The 7,780-nt window shown below is 42.6% G+C and overlaps 1 long non-coding RNA gene across 1 annotated transcript; it reads right to left on the bottom strand.

Annotated features, from left to right (window-relative positions):
• Positions 1 to 361: 361 nt before the first annotated feature.
• On the bottom strand, positions 362 to 7,517 carry LOC103602767. Its single transcript, XR_551553.1, has 2 exons — positions 7,442 to 7,517; positions 362 to 958 (listed from the first exon to the last, which is right to left on the bottom strand). It is a non-coding gene; the product is annotated as an uncharacterized LOC103602767 (long non-coding RNA).
• Positions 7,518 to 7,780: the final 263 nt, after the last annotated feature.

The raw sequence follows: 7,780 nt of genomic DNA on the forward strand, positions 1-7,780 counted from the left end.
TGTCCATTAGATTGGCACAAATGAAAAATAATAACATATATTGGTAAGAGTGTGAGCAGGTTATCTCAAAAAGTATGGTGAGAATATAAAGTGGGTCAACCTTTTCACAAGACAATTTGACAGTATCTATTAATATTTAAAATGCACAAATTTTTAACTTCGCTTTTCCATGTCTAGATATTCCCTAGAGAAATATTCACACGTGAACACATGGGTCATGTACCATACATAGGTTTTCATAGCAACTGTTTGGAATAGCAAAAATTGAGATACCTGCTAGAAATAAGATTTGTCCCCCTTTCCTCTTCTCTAGCAAGAGAAGTGCAAATAAAATAAAATAAAAAACCAAATGCTCCTCAAATCACAGACCTTATAACTTTATTGTATTTTTTATTATAATTCTTTGGCAGACTCTCTTAGAAAATAAATCACTTTGGAGCCATTGATGCCAGAGGTGGCCTCTCTGCTCCTGTCCAGGAAGGAGGGTATAAGCAGACACACTGAGTTCTGAGGGTTTAAAAGAGAAGTTGCCAGACCCCCAGATGGGTCCCGGGGATGGAAAAGAAATGGTGGTGAATACCTGGCCTTTCTGGGCAGGCTGACACATAGGAGGCAGCTCTGTCTGTGACCTGACGAAACTGGGTATCAGGAGCAGCAACTCAGGGAACCCAGGAATTGACATTTTCCTCTCTCCAAGAGCAAAGGCAGCTTATGCTGGGTCTCGATCATGTAACTCCCACAGCTCTGTCGTGTACCAGGGTCATCTGTTGGCCTGTGAGGGACCAGTCTGAGAGCCACACCTGTGGCAGTGTGAATTCCTTGCTGTTAATGAGACTTGAGTTCTCTGCCAACTTGAGGGTGTAGAAGCAATGAACACTGTCTTCTTCTTGACTCTGAAAGGGAGAGCTTCAAGAGGGAGCTGCTGGACTTTTTGCTGGTAGGCATGCAGGCACTGGAGCTGAAGAAATAAGGAAAAATGCCAAAAGACATACCCTCAAGATTGTGGAGCAGGTGCTACCACTTATGTACCTACTGGTCGGCCAGCAAAGATGTGATTGTTGCTGTTCGGTATTTGAACAGCAGTGGTTGACACACCTTAGAAAAAACTATCTTGTGTCTTGCAAGCCAGTTAAAGAGGGCAAGCCCTTAGCATGGGTCTCTCCTGTATATACATTTATGCAGTGAACACCTGTGTACTAGCCTAGCCCCACAGTTAGGCTGAAAGCTGTTGAAGCAGAGTTTTGAGCTCTTTCCCATGGAACACTGACACAATCCAGATGTCAATAAAGTTTGCTTTTATGGTGCCTGCATCCCTTTCTCCTAAATACAGAGGGATTTGTGGTAGCTCAATGTTGTACTCTCTGGTCCTGCTTTGAAGTGGGTGATGTTTTATTGCCCATATCCTTCTTTTTTAACCTTCTATATTTGATTTTGATATTCCATAAACATTGAGGATTGCAGTAAGGGTATTCTGTTGACCTTTTTTATTTATCATTTTGGAGGTTATAAGCACTCTACACTGTACATAGTGATTCTAAAAATTACTGGAAAAGTTCGTCTTATCAAAGTTTAGCAGGTATTCCTAACTATTTACAAACTCAGCAAATTTAGAAATCACAGCAAAGCTGGGGTATCAATGCCATAAAAGTCTCTGCTCCCAAAGAAAACACGCACGCACGTTTTTCATGCCACCTACATCTAAATTAGTGAAGGCATCTGATCTCCTTGAGAGAGGGAAAAAGTAGAAGCAGAAAGCAGTGGAATTCAGAGGCAGCTCAACCCAACTGTGTTGGGACTGTGGTGCTGTATCCTGTCACCTGTGTAGAAAGATATGACCCTACCCCAGTGCCCTCCTTCCCCAGAGGGCAGCAAGGGGAATGAATGTAGGTGAGCATTCAAACCCAGAACCTGACACCTTCAAATACCATGATAACTATCAGAGGGCAGCAAGGTCACCTGCCTGATTCAAACCCCAACCAGCCACGTGTTTTGAAATAGCAGATCTGAATGGACTTCTCTGTACCACTGACCAAGTGTCACTCACCTTCCTGTTGCTGAGTTTGCTCTCAAGCCAAAGGTCACCTTGGGCTTGTTTCTTCTCTGATTGCTGGCTCCTAACACAAATGGATTACTTTATCAACTCTCCGGCAACTTCTTATCTACTCACACACAGACTCAAAAGGGCTTTTCCCTCCACACACCTTAAAGCGCTTAAGTAAATTGGGGACTTTTTTTTTTGCTTCCTTTTAATGTCAACCTTTGGGGCTATATGGACAGAAAGGGCCCTATATTTAAAACTCACCAGACATTTACCACTACCTAACATCAAACACTTGGCAAAGCCTGCCAAACTGCTAGGTGCTGGGCTGGCTGTTAAGAATCCTCTGGGCTTGTTAAAAATATAGATTCCAGGTTTTGACCAGACCCACTGGGATTCCACTTCAATGGGGCTGGACAACAGGAATTTGTCTTTTTTATAATGTTCCTACAGAGGATTCTGACTTGCAGTCAGTTCTTTATCTAGATTATTCCAGAAGTGGAAGAATAATAATTTAGTTATTTCCTCAATCTTTGTTTCAGATTAATTAGCAGACACTTATTAAGCAGATAGGATGCATAAGGTACTATGGTAGATGCTAGGAAAACAAAAGGTGAATAACATGAGTTGTTACTTATTGATTTATCATTTATTTATTTATTTATTAGTTAGTTATTAATTGTTCACTGTGTGTCAGGCACTATGTTGAATGCTTACCATAGATTTCATCATTAATGCTCACAACATCCCAATAGACAGATACTATTAATATATCCATTTTACAGATAAGAAAACCAAGGTACACAGAGGCGAATTAACTTTTTAACATCCTCCACAGTTAGTATGGGGTAGAATGGAGGTTTGAATCCAGGAAGTCCGCCTCCAGAGTCTGCACCCTTGACCACCATAAACCATCTGCTTTCAGCAAGCCTAGTGAGCTGGGGGTAACATCTATATTACTATAATAAGAGACAGAATTAAACAAGTGTTAAATCAAGATACAAAGAGAGGTGCTGAGGTAGAAGCCATATCTGAGATGGGACTTTAGATTGAAAAAGTTTTTCACCCTTTTGCTAAAGGAGTATGAAATTCCCCCAAAAAATCCTTGAATGGAGCTGCAAATAAATAATCAGAGTCAACTCATGTGGCCACAAGCACAGATTTTTCTTCAAGATGTGGTACTTGGCTGCTTTATAATACCAAGGTCATGGGCTTGGATCCCCATAATAGCCAGCTACCACCTCCACCAACAAAAAAAGATGTTGCACTAAACATACTGCAGTCCACCCAACGGAATAGAAATCATGTAGAAGGGACATCTGCACTCCCATGTTTTTTGCAGCTCTATTTACAATAGCCAAGAGTTGGAACCAACCTAAATATCCATCATCAGAATACTGGATAAGGAAAATGTGGTATATTTATACAACGGAATACTACTCTGCCATAAAAAAGAATGAAATACTGCCATTAGCAGCGACATGCATGAATTTAGAGAAAATTATGTTATGTGAAATAAGCCAGGCACAGAAAGAGGAATATCACATGTCCTCACTCATATGTGGGAGTTAAAAAAATAAAATAAACAAATAAAAAAGGACAAAAGATACAACAATCACCATAATACGTTGAACTTTCAGGAGAAGAAAACAGAACTGAGGTTACCAGAGGTGGGAAAGGGAGAGGAGTGGGGGGAAAGGGAGGAATTGGTAAAGGGCCAGAAAATCAATTGCATTGTATAATGAAGAATATACTAATTATCCTGATTTGAACATCACATATTGCACACAGGTTCTGATATTCAATGCTGTACCCCACACAGTTGTAAAATCAACTATATTCCGGGCCGAGCCCGTGGCGCACTCGGGAGAGTGAGGCACTGGGAGCACAGTGGCGCTCCCGCCGTGGGTTCAGATCCTATATGGGGATGGCCGGTCACCGCTCACTGGCTGAGCGCGGTGAGGCCGGTCTCAAAAAAAAAGACAAAAAAATAAAATAAATAAAATCAACTATGTTCCAATAAAAAAATAAATAAATAAACAGAAAAAAACAAGCAAAACAAACAAAAAAAAGCACAGCCCAGAAACTGAGGGAGAAAGCTGGGTATTTCCACTTTTCAGTTTTTTAAAACTCCTCGATTTTGTAATGTGCTTGGGGTAGAAGTCATGTCAGACTGGAAATGGTCAGACATGAAACTGCAGATTCTGGGTTTTCCTTCCAAACACTGTGCCTGCACTCGATTCACCTAAAGACTGCGATTTGGAGGACAGAGAAAGCTGTCAGTCAATTTTGGATCCAGACAGCAAACTTAGGGGCTTCTAAAGAGCAGGAAGATGACTGTATTAGTCAGGGTTCTCCAGAGAGACAGAATCAATAGGATATGTTATAATTATATGAGAGGGATTTATTAGGGTGTTGGGAGCCTGTAGCCCCACACCCCTTCTTGTGTGACCAGGCCTACATGACAATCTGCGTATGTCAGATGTCTGTGCTTATGGGATATCTGCCTCATAATCTGTGCCTGAGACGCTGTGCTCCTGGCTATGCAAGTCTACTCAAGAGTGACCTCTTATCTCCTTTCTAGTTTCTGCTTTCTTGTAAAGATTGGGGGCTTCTTTGCATCAGAGATTTTCTGACTTTGTTTCTTCTCAAGATCTTATCGTATTCCTGCATTCCTAACTCCTTACAATATGCTTGCTTTTTCCTATATAAGATGTAACCTAAGAATCAATAAACGAGACTTGATCAGAATACTGTCTTGTCTCCCATCTCTCGCGTCTCTTGTCCCATCCAATTCCCACTCCCCCCTCCAGGTCTGCGTTGAATATCCCGCGGGTCGGGATTAGGGGAATTAGCTCACGTGACTATGAAGAAAAGTCCCACGATAGGCCATCTATAAACTGGATGCCAGTAGCATGGCTCTGTCCAAGTCCAAGGGCCTCAAAACCAGGGAAGCTGATGGTGTCCTTGGTGTAAGTTCTGGAACCCAAAAGCCAAAGTGTCTCGAGCTCTGATGTCCATGGACGGGAGAGAAGAGTGTATCCCAGCTCCAGCAGATCCAGAGAGAGCTTCACCTCTTTCCTCTGTCTTTTGTTCTCTCTGGACCCCCAGCGGATTGGATAGTTCCCACCTACATTGAGGGTGGGTCTTTCCCACCTAGTCCACTCAGACTCTCATACTGATCTCTGCTGGAAACATGCTCACGGACACACCTAAAAAGATAGCTTTACCACCACCTTGGGGATGACTTGGCAAAATATGTAAATTATTCCTTTGCCAGTTTAAATTTCTTTAACCTACCTTAACAAAGCTGAATGCTAAATGTATACAGTTAACTTGATAGCAATTTTAAGAAAGACCATAAAAATTCTGATTAAATTTTTTCAATCAGAAAAAATTATATTTTCCCCCTAATTTGGCAGCCATTTCAATGTATAGTATATAAGCACAATGGCTAAGTTGTATTTCTCTCCAAATAAAAAACTCAGATAAATAATATTGCCCAAATCTAATTTTAATATCCTATATCAATGCTTTTATGGTATATAAGAATTTGAAGCATGAAATTAAAAATAAAAAAACTTTTTTTCTCCCTCTTGCCCTGATAAAGAAAAAACAAAAACAAAAACAAGGCAGTCACCCCTGGAAACATGTCACAGGCTAAAAGTAGCAACAAGAAGATAGGTTCTGGGAGACGTAGGTTTGCAGCTTATTTAGTATGACTATGGCGGCAAAGGCATCTGAGGGTCCACCCAAGATTCCTGCCCCCTCACCTCCCCAGAGTAGAGCTGTTGCTGTAGAACAGATGCCCAGTCAGGGGCAACACTTGCCAGGACTCCTGTATCTAAGACTATGTGCCTAGTCCTTGCCAATGAAATATGAGAAGAAATGGCTATCACTTCTGGGCTAAGAGAGTTGAGGAGAAGTAAGGCTTCACTCCCTCATACCCCCCATGCCCTCTGAAAGCTGAGAACTGCCAGGACCTAGAGGAGCACGGATTCTCAAGAGTGCAGGAGCATGGGTTCTGAGTGACCATGGGAAGCAAACCTGCGGGTCAGGGACACACCTACATTCACTGTTATGTAAACCAGAGAGAAACTTACCAGGTTCAGCCACCTAACAGCTGTAGTTGGTTTGTTACAGTGGCTAGCTCACCTCTAACATAATTGTTACATTCCAAGATGCTGAGATGAAGGAGAGGGGATGGAAGGGAGGGAGAAAATGCTTATTAGTGAGTTCAGAGAGGCATACAGGGAAAGAAATACATTTTTTTCTTCTATGGAAAACTCTTATCACAGATTGTAATCTCGAATACCTGTAGAGACTAGGCAAGTAGTGTAATGCTAGTAGATATTAACACCTAAATAGCACTTACTATGTGCCAGGATAAGCACCTATACTGACTCATTTAGTTCTCACAAGTTGTGAGCTAGGTAAACTATTATAAACCATTTTGCAGAGGAGGAAAGTGGGGCCCACAGGGGTTAGGAATTTGCTTAAGGCTGTACAGCTAGTAAGTGACAGAGGCAGGATGCAAAGCCAGGCAGCCCAGCTCGGGGTCCTGCTCTGTTCACCCCACTATAAACCCTCGTCTCACAGCATGAATGTATAAAGGGGCCAGTGGAAGGCTGAAGCAATGAGCAAAACCATGTCCAGTCTGAAAGGGTCAGCCATTCCGCTCTACCTGACACTTTCCAAATGTATTGTCATTCTTCCCATCTTCCAAGGAAAGCTAGAAATCCAGATTTTTATGTAAAATCTCCCAATTTTAAACTGGTTCAATTCAGTTTCAACCCTCTGCAGCCCAAACACAGCAGACCACACTTAGCCTGGGCTGGCCACTTGCCACCCCTTGTTTTCAGAACAGCTGTCTTCTGCCTGTCCAAAGGCTCTGGGGAATCCTGGGTCTGGTGGCCAAAGGAGAGTTACCTCTGTGAACAACAGCTCCTTCAGGCCCATGACATTGATAATAGATTTCTGTTTTCTCACTGCCAGCCCATAAAGGTTACAAACAAGCCCGGCATTCAGGAGGCAACTCCGTGCCCTTCTGAGACAATAACAGGCATGGGGGTTCCTAGGAGTGCTCAGGGAGCCTCACAATGAAGTTGGACTTGGTGGCCTGTGCTCAGAGAGAGCTGGTGGATACGGTCAGGACTGTGTGCCTGCTCCCTGCTTGGCCGCCTCTGTGGGGCCATAAGAGCACCAGCAAGGCTCATTAGAGACGTGACACGCTGTGGCTTTCACTGCTGTCAGCTGGAATGGGCTTTGGATTCCTCAAGATGCTTTAAAATAAAACAAAAAGGCTCAATTATGCAGCCAAAGGAAGGCAAGGCAGCTGCATACAAAGCAGGGCTTTCTCCATAACAGGACCACAATCCCAGCTAGACAGTGCTGAGGCCTCACCTTACTCCCCAGGCTACAGCTGTGAGGCACGGTAATTGGATGCTCCACTGCTCCAGCTCTTCGATTATTCAAACTGCGGGATTTCCAGGAGCCTCGGGTTTCAACTTAGGATATGACAAGGAAACAAGATGAGCAAATACCGTTTTGCACCCTTATAGTCTATTTCAGCAATATACCTGGACAAACTAGTGATGATGGTGATAGCAATAAAAATTAACCAAAATGTATTGAGTGTTTACTCTGTGCCAGGTGCTGTTCAAAGTGCTTTACATATATTGATTATTTAATCTTCACACCAGCTTAATTAGGTACTGATATATTATTATCACCCCAGTCTAC

The sequence above is a fragment of the Galeopterus variegatus genome, unplaced genomic scaffold (genome assembly GCF_000696425.1).
Source record: "Galeopterus variegatus unplaced genomic scaffold, G_variegatus-3.0.2 Scaffold4286, whole genome shotgun sequence".
NCBI classification, from domain to species: Eukaryota; Metazoa; Chordata; class Mammalia; order Dermoptera; family Cynocephalidae; genus Galeopterus; species Galeopterus variegatus.